This window comes from Oncorhynchus keta, unplaced genomic scaffold, assembly GCF_023373465.1.
Source record: "Oncorhynchus keta strain PuntledgeMale-10-30-2019 unplaced genomic scaffold, Oket_V2 Un_scaffold_3664_pilon_pilon, whole genome shotgun sequence".
NCBI classification, from domain to species: Eukaryota; Metazoa; Chordata; class Actinopteri; order Salmoniformes; family Salmonidae; genus Oncorhynchus; species Oncorhynchus keta.
In genome coordinates this window covers 84,790-100,006 of record NW_026290923.1, presented here as the reverse complement: position 1 = coordinate 100,006, position 15,217 = coordinate 84,790, and the positions used below count along the sequence as shown (strand labels likewise).

Genomic DNA, 15,217 nt, shown 5'->3' with positions numbered 1-15,217 from the left:
ATCATAGTGGTGTTATGTTTAGGTCTGAATCATCATAGTGGTGTTATGTTTAGGTCTGAATCATCATAGTGGTGCTATGTTTAGGTCTGAAGCATCATAGTGGTGCTATGTTTAGGTCTGAAGCATCATAGTGGTGCTATGTTTAGGTCTGAAGTATCATAGTGGTGTTATGTTTAGGTCTGAAGCATCATAGTGGTGCTATGTTTAGGTCTGAAGTATCATAGTGGTGCTATGTTTAGGTCTGAAGCATCATAGTGGTGCTATGTTTAGGTCTGAAGTATCATAGTGGTGCTATGTTTAGGTCTGAGGCATCATGGGAGCCATAGTGGTGTTATGTTTAGGTCTGAAGCATCATAGTGGTGCTATGTTTAGGTCTGAAGCATCATAGTGGTGCTATGTTTAGGTCTGAAGTATCATAGTGGTGTTATGTTTAGGTCTGAAGTATCATAGTATCATAGTGGTGCTATGTTTAGGTCTGAAGTATCATAGTGGTGTTATGTTTAGGTCTGAAGTATCATAGTGGTGCTATGTTTAGGTCTTATGTTTAGGTCTATGTTTAGGTCTGAGTATCATAGTGGTGTTATGTTTAGGTCTGAAGCATCATAGTGGTGTTATGTTTAGGTCTGAAGTATCATAGTATCATAGTGGTGCTATGTTTAGGTCTGAAGTATCATAGTGGTGTTATGTTTAGGTCTGAAGCATCATAGTATCATAGTGGTGTTATGTTTAGGTCTGAAGCATCATAGTGGTGCTATGTTTAGGTCTGAAGCATCATAGTGGTGTTATGTTTAGGTCTGAAGTATCATAGTGGTGTTATGTTTAGGTCTGAAGCATCATAGTGGTGTTATGTTTAGGTCTGAAGCATCATAGTGGTGTTATGTTTAGGTCTGAATCATCATAGTGGTGTTATGTTTAGGTCTGAATCATCATAGTGGTGCTATGTTTAGGTCTGAAGCATCATAGTGGTGTTATGTTTAGGTCTGAAGCATCATAGTGGTGCTATGTTTAGGTCTGAAGTATCATAGTGGTGCTATGTTTAGGTCTGAAGTATCATAGTGGTGTTATGTTTAGGTCTGAAGCATCATAGTGGTGTTATGTTTAGGTCTGAAGCATCATAGTGGTGTTATGTTTAGGTCTGAAGCATCATAGTGGTGCTATGTTTAGGTCTGAAGTATCATAGTGGTGTTATGTTTAGGTCTGAAGTATCATAGTGGTGCTATGTTTAGGTCTGAATCATCATAGTGGTGTTATGTTTAGGTCTGAAGTATCATAGTGGTGCTATGTTTAGGTCTGAAGTATCATGGTGGTGTTATGTTTAGGTCTGAAGCATCATAGTGGTGTTATGTTTAGGTCTGAAGTATCATAGTGGTGCTATGTTTAGGTCTGAATCATCATAGTGGTGTTATGTTTAGGTCTGAAGTATCATAGTGGTGCTATGTTTAGGTCTGAAGTATCATGGTGGTGTTATGTTTAGGTCTGAAGCATCATAGTGGTGTTATGTTTAGGTCTGAAGTATCATAGTGGTGTTATGTTTAGGTCTGAAGCATCATAGTGGTGTTATGTTTAGGTCTGAAGCATCATAGTGGTGTTATGTTTAGGTCTGAAGCATCATAGTGGTGCTATGTTTAGGTCTGAAGTATCATAGTGGTGTTATGTTTAGGTCTGAAGTATCATAGTGGTGTTATGTTTAGGTCTGAAGTATCATAGTGGTGTTATGTTTAGGTCTGAAGTATCATAGTGGTGTTATGTTTACGTCTGAAGTATCATAGTGGTGTTATGTTTAGGTCTGAAGCATCATAGTGGTGCTATGTTTAGGTCTGAAGCATCATAGTGGTGTTATGTTTAGGTCTGAAGTATCATAGTGGTGTTATGTTTAGGTCTGAAGCATCATAGTGGTGTTATGTTTAGGTCTGAACTATCATAGTGGTGTTATGTTTAGGTCTGAAGTATCATAGTGGTGTTATGTTTAGGTCTGAAGTATCATAGTGGTGTTATGTTTAGGTCTGAAGCATCATAGTGGTGTTATGTTTAGGTCTGAAGTATCATAGTGGTGTTATGTTTAGGTCTGAAGTATCATAGTGGTGTTATGTTTAGGTCTGAAGCATCATAGTGGTGTTATGTTTAGGTCTGAAGTATCATAGTGGTGTTATGTTTAGGTCTGAAGTATCATAGTGGTGTTATGTTTAGGTCTGAAGTATCATAGTGGTGTTATGTTTAGGTCTGAAGTATCATAGTGGTGTTATGTTTAGGTCTGAAGTATCATAGTGGTGCTATGTTTAGGTCTGAAGTATCATAGTGGTGTTATGTTTAGGTCTGAAGTATCATAGTGGTGTTATGTTTAGGTCTGAAGTATCATAGTGGTGCTATGTTTAGGTCTGAGGCATCATGGGAGCCATAGTGGTGTTATGTTTAGGTCTGAAGTATCATAGTGGTGTTATGTTTAGGTCTGAAGTATCATAGTGGTGTTATGTTTAGGTCTGAAGTATCATAGTGGTGTTATGTTTAGGTCTGAAGTATCATAGTGGTGCTATGTTTAGGTCTGAAGTATCATAGTGGTGTTATGTTTAGGTCTGAATCATCATAGTGGTGCTATGTTTAGGTCTGAAGCATCATAGTGGTGCTATGTTTAGGTCTGAAGCATCATAGTGGTGCTATGTTTAGGTCTGAAGTATCATAGTGGTGTTATGTTTAGGTCTGAAGCATCATAGTGGTGCTATGTTTAGGTCTGAAGTATCATAGTGGTGCTATGTTTAGGTCTGAAGCATCATAGTGGTGCTATGTTTAGGTCTGAAGTATCATAGTGGTGCTATGTTTAGGTCTGAGGCATCATGGGAGCCATAGTGGTGTTATGTTTAGGTCTGAAGCATCATAGTGGTGCTATGTTTAGGTCTGAAGCATCATAGTGGTGCTATGTTTAGGTCTGAAGTATCATAGTGGTGTTATGTTTAGGTCTGAAGTATCATAGTATCATAGTGGTGCTATGTTTAGGTCTGAAGTATCATAGTGGTGTTATGTTTAGGTCTGAAGTATCATAGTGGTGCTATGTTTAGGTCTGAAGTATCATAGTATCATAGTGGTGCTATGTTTAGGTCTGAAGTATCATAGTGGTGTTATGTTTAGGTCTGAAGCATCATAGTGGTGTTATGTTTAGGTCTGAAGTATCATAGTATCATAGTGGTGCTATGTTTAGGTCTGAAGTATCATAGTGGTGTTATGTTTAGGTCTGAAGCATCATAGTATCATAGTGGTGCTATGTTTAGGTCTGAAGTATCATAGTATCATAGTGGTGCTATGTTTAGGTCTGAAGTATCATAGTGGTGTTATGTTTAGGTCTGAAGCATCATAGTGGTGTTATGTTTAGGTCTGAATCATCATAGTGGTGTTATGTTTAGGTCTGAATCATCATAGTGGTGCTATGTTTAGGTCTGAAGCATCATAGTGGTGTTATGTTTAGGTCTGAAGCATCATAGTGGTGCTATGTTTAGGTCTGAAGTATCATAGTGGTGCTATGTTTAGGTCTGAAGTATCATAGTGGTGTTATGTTTAGGTCTGAAGCATCATAGTGGTGTTATGTTTAGGTCTGAAGCATCATAGTGGTGTTATGTTTAGGTCTGAAGCATCATAGTGGTGCTATGTTTAGGTTTGAAGTATCATAGTGGTGTTATGTTTAGGTCTGAAGCATCATAGTGGTGTTATGTTTAGGTCTGAAGTATCATAGTGGTGCTATGTTTAGGTCTGAATCATCATAGTGGTGTTATGTTTAGGTCTGAAGTATCATAGTGGTGCTATGTTTAGGTCTGAAGTATCATGGTGGTGTTATGTTTAGGTCTGAAGCATCATAGTGGTGCTATGTTTAGGTCTGAAGCATCATAGTGGTGTTATGTTTAGGTCTGAAGTATCATAGTGGTGTTATGTTTAGGTCTGAAGTATCATAGTGGTGTTATGTTTAGGTCTGAAGTATCATGGTGGTGTTATGTTTAGGTCTGAAGCATCATAGTGGTGTTATGTTTAGGTCTGAAGCATCATAGTGGTGTTATGTTTAGGTCTGAAGTATCATAGTGGTGTTATGTTTAGGTCTGAAGCATCATAGTGGTGTTATGTTTAGGTCTGAAGCATCATAGTGGTGCTATGTTTAGGTCTGAAGTATCATAGTGGTGTTATGTTTAGGTCTGAAGTATCATAGTGGTGTTATGTTTAGGTCTGAAGTATCATAGTGGTGTTATGTTTAGGTCTGAAGCATCATAGTGGTGCTATGTTTAGGTCTGAAGCATCATAGTGGTGTTATGTTTAGGTCTGAAGTATCATAGTGGTGTTATGTTTAGGTCTGAAGCATCATAGTGGTGTTATGTTTAGGTCTGAAGTATCATAGTGGTGTTATGTTTAGGTCTGAAGTATCATAGTGGTGTTATGTTTAGGTCTGAAGCATCATAGTGGTGTTATGTTTAGGTCTGAAGTATCATAGTGGTGCTATGTTTAGGTCTGAATCATCATAGTGGTGTTATGTTTAGGTCTGAAGTATCATAGTGGTGCTATGTTTAGGTCTGAAGTATCATGGTGGTGTTATGTTTAGGTCTGAAGCATCATAGTGGTGCTATGTTTAGGTCTGAAGCATCATAGTGGTGTTATGTTTAGGTCTGAAGTATCATAGTGGTGTTATGTTTAGGTCTGAAGTATCATAGTGGTGTTATGTTTAGGTCTGAAGTATCATGGTGGTGTTATGTTTAGGTCTGAAGCATCATAGTGGTGTTATGTTTAGGTCTGAAGCATCATAGTGGTGTTATGTTTAGGTCTGAAGTATCATAGTGGTGTTATGTTTAGGTCTGAAGCATCATAGTGGTGTTATGTTTAGGTCTGAAGCATCATAGTGGTGCTATGTTTAGGTCTGAAGTATCATAGTGGTGTTATGTTTAGGCCTGAAGTATCATAGTGGTGTTATGTTTAGGTCTGAAGTATCATAGTGGTGTTATGTTTAGGTCTGAAGCATCATAGTGGTGCTATGTTTAGGTCTGAAGCATCATAGTGGTGTTATGTTTAGGTCTGAAGTATCATAGTGGTGTTATGTTTAGGTCTGAAGCATCATAGTGGTGTTATGTTTAGGTCTGAAGTATCATAGTGGTGTTATGTTTAGGTCTGAAGTATCATAGTGGTGTTATGTTTAGGTCTGAAGCATCATAGTGGTGCTATGTTTAGGTCTGAAGCATCATAGTGGTGTTATGTTTAGGTCTGAAGTATCATAGTGGTGTTATGTTTAGGTCTGAAGCATCATAGTGGTGTTATGTTTAGGTCTGAAGTATCATAGTGGTGTTATGTTTAGGTCTGAAGTATCATAGTGGTGTTATGTTTAGGTCTGAAGTATCATAGTGGTGTTATGTTTAGGTCTGAAGCATCATAGTGGTGTTATGTTTAGGTCTGAAGTATCATAGTGGTGTTATGTTTAGGTCTGAAGTATCATAGTGGTGTTATGTTTAGGTCTGAAGCATCATAGTGGTGTTATGTTTAGGTCTGAAGTATCATAGTGGTGTTATGTTTAGGTCTGAAGTATCATAGTGGTGTTATGTTTAGGTCTGAAGTATCATAGTGGTGTTATGTTTAGGTCTGAAGTATCATAGTGGTGTTATGTTTAGGTCTGAAGCATCATAGTGGTGTTATGTTTAGGTCTGAAGCATCATAGTGGTGCTATGTTTAGGTCTGAAGCATCATAGTGGTGTTATGTTTAGGTCTGAAGCATCATAGTGGTGTTATGTTTAGGTCTGAAGTATCATAGTGGTGCTATGTTTAGGTCTGAAGCATCATAGTGGTGTTATGTTTAGGTCTGAAGCATCATAGTGGTGTTATGTTTACGTCTGAAGTATCATAGTGGTGCTATGTTTAGGTCTGAAGTATCATAGTGGTGTTATGTTTAGGTCTGAAGTATCATAGTGGTGCTATGTTTAGGTCTGAAGTATCATAGTGGTGTTATGTTTAGATCTGAAGTATCATAGTGGTGCTATGTTTAGGTCTGAAGTATCATAGTGGTGTTATGTTTAGGTCTGAAGTATCATAGTGGTGCTATGTTTAGGTCTGAAGTATCATAGTGGTGTTATGTTTAGGTCTGAAGTATCATAGTGGTGTTATGTTTAGGTCTGAAGTATCATAGTGGTGTTATGTTTAGGTCTGAAGTATCATAGTGGTGTTATGTTTAGGTCTGAAGTATCATAGTGGTGTTATGTTTAGGTCTGAAGCATCATAGTGGTGCTATGTTTAGGTCTGAAGTATCATAGTGGTGTTATGTTTAGGTCTGAAGTATCATAGTGGTGTTATGTTTAGGTCTGAAGTATCATAGTGGTGTTATGTTTAGGTCTGAAGCATCATAGTGGTGCTATGTTTAGGTCTGAAGTATCATAGTGGTGTTATGTTTAGGTCTGAAGTATCATAGTGGTGTTATGTTTAGGTCTGAAGTATCATAGTGGTGTTATGTTTAGGTCTGAAGCATCATAGTGGTGCTATGTTTAGGTCTGAAGCATCATAGTGGTGTTATGTTTAGGTCTGAAGTATCATAGTGGTGTTATGTTTAGGTCTGAAGCATCATAGTGGTGTTATGTTTAGGTCTGAAGTATCATAGTGGTGTTATGTTTAGGTCTGAAGTATCATAGTGGTGTTATGTTTAGGTCTGAAGCATCATAGTGGTGCTATGTTTAGGTCTGAAGCATCATAGTGGTGTTATGTTTAGGTCTGAAGTATCATAGTGGTGTTATGTTTAGGTCTGAAGCATCATAGTGGTGTTATGTTTAGGTCTGAAGTATCATAGTGGTGTTATGTTTAGGTCTGAAGTATCATAGTGGTGTTATGTTTAGGTCTGAAGTATCATAGTGGTGTTATGTTTAGGTCTGAAGCATCATAGTGGTGTTATGTTTAGGTCTGAAGTATCATAGTGGTGTTATGTTTAGGTCTGAAGTATCATAGTGGTGTTATGTTTAGGTCTGAAGCATCATAGTGGTGTTATGTTTAGGTCTGAAGTATCATAGTGGTGTTATGTTTAGGTCTGAAGTATCATAGTGGTGTTATGTTTAGGTCTGAAGTATCATAGTGGTGTTATGTTTAGGTCTGAAGTATCATAGTGGTGTTATGTTTAGGTCTGAAGTATCATAGTGGTGTTATGTTTAGGTCTGAAGTATCATAGTGGTGTTATGTTTAGGTCTGAAGTATCATAGTGGTGTTATGTTTAGGTCTGAAGTATCATAGTGGTGTTATGTTTAGGTCTGAAGTATCATAGTGGTGTTATGTTTAGGTCTGAAGTATCATAGTGGTGTTATGTTTAGGTCTGAAGTATCATAGTGGTGTTATGTTTAGGTCTGAAGTATCATAGTGGTGTTATGTTTAGGTCTGAAGTATCATAGTGGTGTTATGTTTAGGTCTGAAGTATCATAGTGGTGTTATGTTTAGGTCTGAAGTATCATGGTGGTGTTATGTTTAGGTCTGAAGCATCATAGTGGTGTTATGTTTAGGTCTGAAGCATCATAGTGGTGTTATGTTTAGGTCTGAAGTATCATAGTGGTGTTATGTTTAGGTCTGAAGCATCATAGTGGTGTTATGTTTAGGTCTGAAGCATCATAGTGGTGCTATGTTTAGGTCTGAAGTATCATAGTGGTGTTATGTTTAGGTCTGAAGTATCATAGTGGTGTTATGTTTAGGTCTGAAGTATCATAGTGGTGTTATGTTTAGGTCTGAAGCATCATAGTGGTGCTATGTTTAGGTCTGAAGTATCATAGTGGTGTTATGTTTAGGTCTGAAGTATCATAGTGGTGTTATGTTTAGGTCTGAAGTATCATAGTGGTGTTATGTTTAGGTCTGAAGCATCATAGTGGTGCTATGTTTAGGTCTGAAGCATCATAGTGGTGTTATGTTTAGGTCTGAAGTATCATAGTGGTGTTATGTTTAGGTCTGAAGCATCATAGTGGTGTTATGTTTAGGTCTGAAGTATCATAGTGGTGTTATGTTTAGGTCTGAAGTATCATAGTGGTGTTATGTTTAGGTCTGAAGCATCATAGTGGTGCTATGTTTAGGTCTGAAGCATCATAGTGGTGTTATGTTTAGGTCTGAAGTATCATAGTGGTGTTATGTTTAGGTCTGAAGCATCATAGTGGTGTTATGTTTAGGTCTGAAGTATCATAGTGGTGTTATGTTTAGGTCTGAAGTATCATAGTGGTGTTATGTTTAGGTCTGAAGTATCATAGTGGTGTTATGTTTAGGTCTGAAGCATCATAGTGGTGTTATGTTTAGGTCTGAAGTATCATAGTGGTGTTATGTTTAGGTCTGAAGTATCATAGTGGTGTTATGTTTAGGTCTGAAGCATCATAGTGGTGTTATGTTTAGGTCTGAAGTATCATAGTGGTGTTATGTTTAGGTCTGAAGTATCATAGTGGTGTTATGTTTAGGTCTGAAGTATCATAGTGGTGTTATGTTTAGGTCTGAAGTATCATAGTGGTGTTATGTTTAGGTCTGAAGTATCATAGTGGTGTTATGTTTAGGTCTGAAGTATCATAGTGGTGTTATGTTTAGGTCTGAAGTATCATAGTGGTGTTATGTTTAGGTCTGAAGTATCATAGTGGTGTTATGTTTAGGTCTGAAGTATCATAGTGGTGTTATGTTTAGGTCTGAAGTATCATAGTGGTGTTATGTTTAGGTCTGAAGTATCATAGTGGTGTTATGTTTAGGTCTGAAGTATCATAGTGGTGTTATGTTTAGGTCTGAATCCAGATTGATTAACATTAAGAACACCATTTACAGTTAGAAAATAACTCAGGACAAGAACGTCTAAGAGTCCAGGAGATGGACCATGGATTCGTTTGGTTTTCTGGGTCGCTTGAAAGAGGCATGTTTATCAGCCAGAGGTGGACAAATGGATGATAAGATTTAAAGTGCCAAAACAGGGCCTGGTATGCAGCAAGTAGAAAAATAATATAGATCATGAAGGAATGCCTAGGGGCAATAATTTTTTTAACATGTCTTTTCACATTTATGCCACGGTCAGAGTTTTTCAATTTGGTATCTCTAATGCAAGCAATAGGCCAGTGGTCGCTGATATAATCAGCAAAAACACTACTAGCCAAATACTTATGGGGACGTCAGTATAAGGTCAATCAACGAGGAGTTTGCTCGTTTTATTTTTATTTTTTTTACGTTGATTCCTATTGGATTTCATTATCAGCTGAGTCAAGTTCAACTCAAAACAGATATTCTTACGTTGATATGAGGCTTGTGGGAGCCAATCAAAATGTAGATCTAACACAACTAGATCAGATACCAGAAATGGATGTAATAATCAGAAATATTACCGACAGCATTTGCTGATTGGCGTGTAGGATATTTGGCGCCCGTACAGTTAGGCCTTAAAGCTTAGGCCAGATTAACGCCAGATAGCATAATATAATGAAGAAAAAACTAAATGGAGCCTATAGAATGATACATTTCTTTAATTTGAATAAATATGTATTTTTCCTCCCCTTTATTAACCCCACCTGTCCTAATTCAACTAACTTGTCCTTATTCAACTCACCTGTCCTTATTCAACATACCTGTCCTTATTCAACATACCTGTCCTAATTCAACCTACATGTCCTAATTCAACTAACTTGTCCTTATTCAACCTACCTGTCCTTATTCAACCCACCTGTCCTTATTCAACTCATCTGTCCTTATTCAACTCACCTGTCCTTATTCAACTCACCTGTCCGTATTAAACCTACCTGTCCTTATTCAACCCACCTGTCCTTATTCAACATACCTGTCCTAATTCAACCTACCTGTCCTTATTCAACCAACCTGTCCTTATTCAACTCACCTGTCCTTATTAAACCTACCTGTCCTTATTCAACTCACCTGTCCTTATTCAACATACCTGTCCTTATTCAACATACCTGTCCTAATTCAACCTACATGTCCTTATTCAACCAACCTGTCCTTATTCAATGCACCCGTCCTTATTCAACTTACCTGTTCTTATTCAACCCACCTGTCCTTATTCAATCCACCTGTCCTTATTCAACCTACTTGTCCTTATTCAACCACCTGTCCTAATTCAACTAACTTGTCCTTATTCAACCTACCTGTCCTTATTCAACCAACCTGTCCTTATTCAACGCACCCGTCCTTATTCAACTTACCTGTTCTTATTCAATCCACCTGTCCTTATTCAACCTACCTGTCCTTATTCAACCACCTGTCCTAATTCAACTAACTTGTCCTTATTCAACCTACCTGTCCTTATTCAACCCACATGTCCTTATTCAACCACCTGTCCTTATTCAACCCATCTGTCCTTATTCAACTCACCTGTCCTTATTCAACTCACCTGTCCTTATTCAACCTACCTGTCCTTATTCAAACCACCTGTCCTAATTCAACCCACCTGTCCTAATTCAACCCACCTGTCCTTATTCAACCCACCTGTCCTTATTCAACCCACCTGTCCTTATTCAACTCACCTGTCCTTATTCAACTACCTGTCCTTATTCAACTTACCTGTCCTTATTCAACTGCACATCACTATATAACCGCCCACGGGGACTGGGGTTATGAGTTAACCTGCGCATCACTATATAACCGCCCACGGGGACTGGGGTTAAGAGTTAACCTGCACATCACTATATAACAGCCCACGGGGACTGGGGTTATGAGTTAACCTGCACATCACTATATAACAGCCCACGGGGACTGGGGTTATGAGTTAACCTGCACATCACTATATAACCGCCCACGGGGACTGGGGTTATGAGTTAACCTGCACATCACTATATAACAGCCCACGGGGACTGGGGTTATGAGTTAACCTGCACATCACTATATAACAGCCCACGGGGACTGGGGTTATGAGTTAACCTGCACATCACTATATAACAGCCCACGGGGACTGGGGTTATGAGTTAACCTGCACATCACTATATAACAGCCCACGGGGACTGGGGTTATGAGTTAACCTGCACATCACTATATAACAGCCCACGGGGACTGGGGTTATGAGTTAACCTGCGCATCACTATATAACAGCCCACGGGGACTGGGGTTATGAGTTAACCTGCACATCACTATATAACAGCCCACGGGGACTGGGGTTATGAGTTAACCTGCACATCACTATATAACAGCCCACGGGGACTGGGGTTATGAGTTAACCTGCACATCACTATATAACAGCCCACGGGGACTGGGGTTATGAGTTAACCTGCACATCACTATATAACCACCCACGGGGACTGGGGTTATGAGTTAACCTGCACATCACTATATAACCACTGTAGCAGTAGGATACCAGCTGTATAACAGCAGAACTAGACAACCCTACCTGGGATTCAGCCTGCTATAACACCTGTTATAACATCTCTATGACAACTCTAGCCTGTCTATAGCAGGTGTACTACTATGCTAGTACTGTATAGACTGGAGTTTTTATTTTTTTATAAAGGACTGCTCTTATTTCTTACCCAGAATGCCTCACATCTGATCCGTTCCTTATTCTTATTAGACCTGAGTCAAATACTAAATATTTTCAAATACTCAAAAGTATTTAAGCAGCACTGGATTTAGAATTCGCACCTTTGGGACTATTCTATTGATTCCATTGTACCGGGGCCGAACTAAATCGGCTCATGAAGTTGGCCCGAGATGTGATTGTTGCTGTCAGATGTGTTTTTTCTCCTTCTCAGTCATGTTAGGTCTTCTACCCCCTGGTCTGTGATGTCATGTTAGGTCTTCTACCCCCTGGTCTGTGATGTCATGTTAGGTCTTCTACCCCCTGGTCTGTGATGTCATGTTAGGTCTTCTACCCCCTGGTCTGTGATGTCATGTTAGGTCTTCTACCCCCTGGTCTGTGATGTCATGTTAGGTCTTCTACCCCTGGTCTGTGATGTCATGTTAGGTCTTCTACCCCCTGGTCTGTGATGTCATGTTAGGTCTTCTACCCCCTGGTCTGTGATGTCATGTTAGGTCTTCTACCCCTGGTCTGTGATGTCATGTTAGGTCTTCTACCCCCTGGTCTGTGATGTCATGTTAGGTCTTCTACCCCCTGGTCTGTGATGTCATGTTAGGTCTTCTACCCCCTGGTCTGTGATGTCATGTTAGGTCTTCTACCCCCTGGTCTGTGATGACGTTGTTGCACCAATGCTCTGTGTTGTCCTAACTTCCATCAGCTCAACTATTAAACTGTTTCCTACTTGGGGTGTTTTCCTGGAGTCAAATCAACTTGTTTTGGTCACGTACACAGATTTGCAGATGTTTTCACAGGTGCAGCGAAATGCTTGCGTTTCTAGCTCTAGCAACAGTGCAGTAATATCTAGCAGTACAAAACAATACACACATAATCCCAAAAAGTTCAAAGTTCTGCTCTGACCCCTGGTCTGTGATGTCATGTTAGGTCTTCTACCCCTGGTCTGGTGATGTCATGTTATCTTCTACCCCCTGGATTTAGATGCAAGTGGCTGTTCCACTGGTCTGTGATGTCATAAGGTGAATGCACCAATTTGTCTGTGATCTGTTAAGAGGTCTGCTAAATGACTGTGAATGTAAATGTGTGTGTGTGTGTGTGTGTGTGTGTGTGTGTGTGTGTGTGTGTGTGTGTGTGTGTGTGTGTTGTGTGTGTGTGTGTGTGTGTGTGTCTGAGGAAGGGAGGATGTGCTTGGTTTGTAGATGCAGTTCTCTTCATTTAAATGTTTCCACTTCATCAAGCTAGAACCCTTTTCTGAAAGAGAGCGAGGATAAAGACGGGAGAGAGGGGAAAGAGAAAAGGAGAGGGTCGAGAGAGAGAGGAGGGTGAGGAAGGACTGAGGATGGTGTTGCTGGGAGGGAAGGATAGGGAAGGAGGGTAGAGAGAGAGTAGAGGACTTCTCTTTCTCTAGGGAGAGAGGGAGATGTGTGCGTATGTCTGTCTCTGTCTGTCACAACCTGGCCTTCTGTCTGTCAGACAGTCTCACAAAATAGCCCATCAAGAGCCCCGCTGATTAAATCAAGAGCCCCGCTGATTAAACCAAGAGCCCCGCTGATTAAATCAAGAGCCCCTGGTCTGTTAAATCAAGAGCCCCGGTCTGATTAAATCAAGAGCCCCGGTCTGATTAAACCAAGAGCCCCGCTGATTAAACCAAGAGCTTCCCCCTGATTCTGTGAGCCCCGCTGATTAAACCAAGAGCCCCTGGTCTGATTAAACCAAGAGCCCCCCTGATTAAATCAAGAGCCCCGCTGATTAAACAATGCCCTGTGTGATTAAACCAAGAGCCCCGCTGATTAAACCAAGAGCCCTACTTGCTGATTAAATCAAGAGCCCCGCTGATTAAACCAAGAGCCCCGCTGATTAAAGGTGCAGAGCCCCGCTGATTAAACCAAGAGCCCCGCTGATTAAATCAAGAGCCCCGCTAATATCTAGATTAAATCAAAAAGCCCCGTTCTGATTAAACCAAGAGCCCCGCTGATTAAATCAAGAGCCCCGTGATTAAATCAAGAGCCCCGTGATTAAACCAAGAGCCCCGCTGATTAAACCAAGAGCCCCGCTGATTAAATCAAGAGCCCCGCTGATTAAATCAAGAGCCCCGTCTGATTAAATCAAGAGCCCCGCTGATTAAATCAGTTCCCTTCTGATTAAAATGTTTGATTAAATCAAGAGCCCCGCTGATTAAATCAAGAGCCCCGCTGATTAAACCAAGAGCCCCGCTGATTAAACCAAGAGCCCCGCTGATTAAATCAAGAGCCCCGCTGATTAAACCAAGAGCCCCGCTGGATTAAACCAAGAGCCTTCTCTGATTAAACCAAGAGCCCCGGGAGATTAAATCAAGAGCCCCTCTGATTAAACCAAGAGCCTTCTGTCTGATTAAACCAAGAGCCCACTGATTAAACCAAGAGCCCCGCTGATTAAACCAAGAGCCCCGCTGATTAAATCAAGAGCCCCGCTGATTAAATCCAAGAGCCCCGCTGATTAAACCAAGAGCCCCGCTGATTAAACCAAGAGCCCCGCTGATTAAATCAAGAGCCCCGCTGATTAAACCAAGAGCCCCGCTGATTAAATCAAGAGCCCCGCTGATTAAATCAAGAGCCCCGCTGATTAAATCAAGAGCCCCGCTGATTAAACCAAGAGCCCCGCTGATTAAACCAAGAGCCCCGCTGATTAAACCAAGAGCCCCGCTGATTAAACCAAGAGCCCCGCTGATTAAACCAAGAGCCCCGCTGATTAAACCAAGAGCCCCGCTGATTAAACCAAGAGCCCCGCTGATTAAATCAAGAGCCCCGCTGATTAAATCAAGAGCCCCGCTGATTAAACCAAGAGCCCCGCTGATTAAACCAAGAGCCCCGCTGATTAAACCAAGAGCCCCGCTGATTAAATCAAGAGCCCCGCTGATTAAACCAAGAGCCCCGCTGATTAAACCAAGAGCCCCGCTGATTAAACCAAGAGCCCCGCTGATTAAACCAAGAGCCCCGCTGATTAAATCAAGAGCCCCGCTGATTAAACCAAGAGCCCCGCTGATTAAATCAAGAGCCCCGCTGATTAAATCAAGAGCCCCGCTGATTAAACCAAGAGCCCCGCTGATTAAATCAAGAGCCCCGCTGATTAAATCAAGAGCCCCGCTGATTAAACCAAGAGCCCCGCTGATTAAATCAAGAGCCCCGCTGATTAAATCAAGAGCCCCGCTGATTAAATCAAGAGCCCCGCTGATTAAATCAAGAGCCCCGCTGATTAAATCAAGAGCCCCGCTGATTAAATCAAGAGCCCCGCTGATTAAATCAAGAGCCCCGCTGATTAAACCAAGAGCCCCGCTGATTAAATCAAGAGCCCCGCTGATTAAATCAAGAGCCCCGCTGATTAAATCAAGACTTCCATAACAATTCCCATGATCACCTGCGTCATATACAACAGAGACACATCCTGACTCAGGGCTTATCGATATGACCACCCCGGAGCGCAAGCTGTGCTCGTCGACGCCAGGGCCTTTACCATCCCCATCTGTCTCCGCGTCCTCATGAATATTCGGTGTCTGGGGTGATGACGTCGGGCCCCTCCCGGTAAGGAGAGTTTTGTAACAGGGTCACGTTGCGCTGCGGCACTGAACTAACAGACCTCCAAACAGCAGCAGTCCACCGTCTACTCTCCTCTACACCGAAGACAACACCTGCCCATAACCTATTTAACTAGATAACTACAATATTATCAGGTAAGACACACTCCTCTTTGTGATATTTCTCATTTCAGTAACATGACATT

General features: G+C 40.9%; 1 protein-coding gene and 1 long non-coding RNA gene across 2 annotated transcripts in view; both read left to right on the top strand.

The window, feature by feature from the left end:
- Positions 1–11,683: 11,683 nt before the first annotated feature.
- On the top strand, positions 11,684–12,159 carry LOC127928753 (uncharacterized). Its single transcript, XR_008132068.1, has 3 exons — positions 11,684–11,860; positions 11,894–11,961; positions 11,995–12,159. It is a non-coding gene; the product is annotated as an uncharacterized LOC127928753 (long non-coding RNA).
- Positions 12,160–14,921: 2,762 nt separating this feature from the next.
- aldocb (aldolase C, fructose-bisphosphate, b) overlaps positions 14,922–15,217 on the top strand; it is a 57,314-nt gene continuing 57,018 nt past the window's right edge. The window contains exon 1 of the mRNA XM_052516038.1: positions 14,922–15,167. The gene's annotated coding sequence lies outside the window, so the exon portion shown is untranslated. The remainder of the gene's footprint in view (positions 15,168–15,217) is intronic.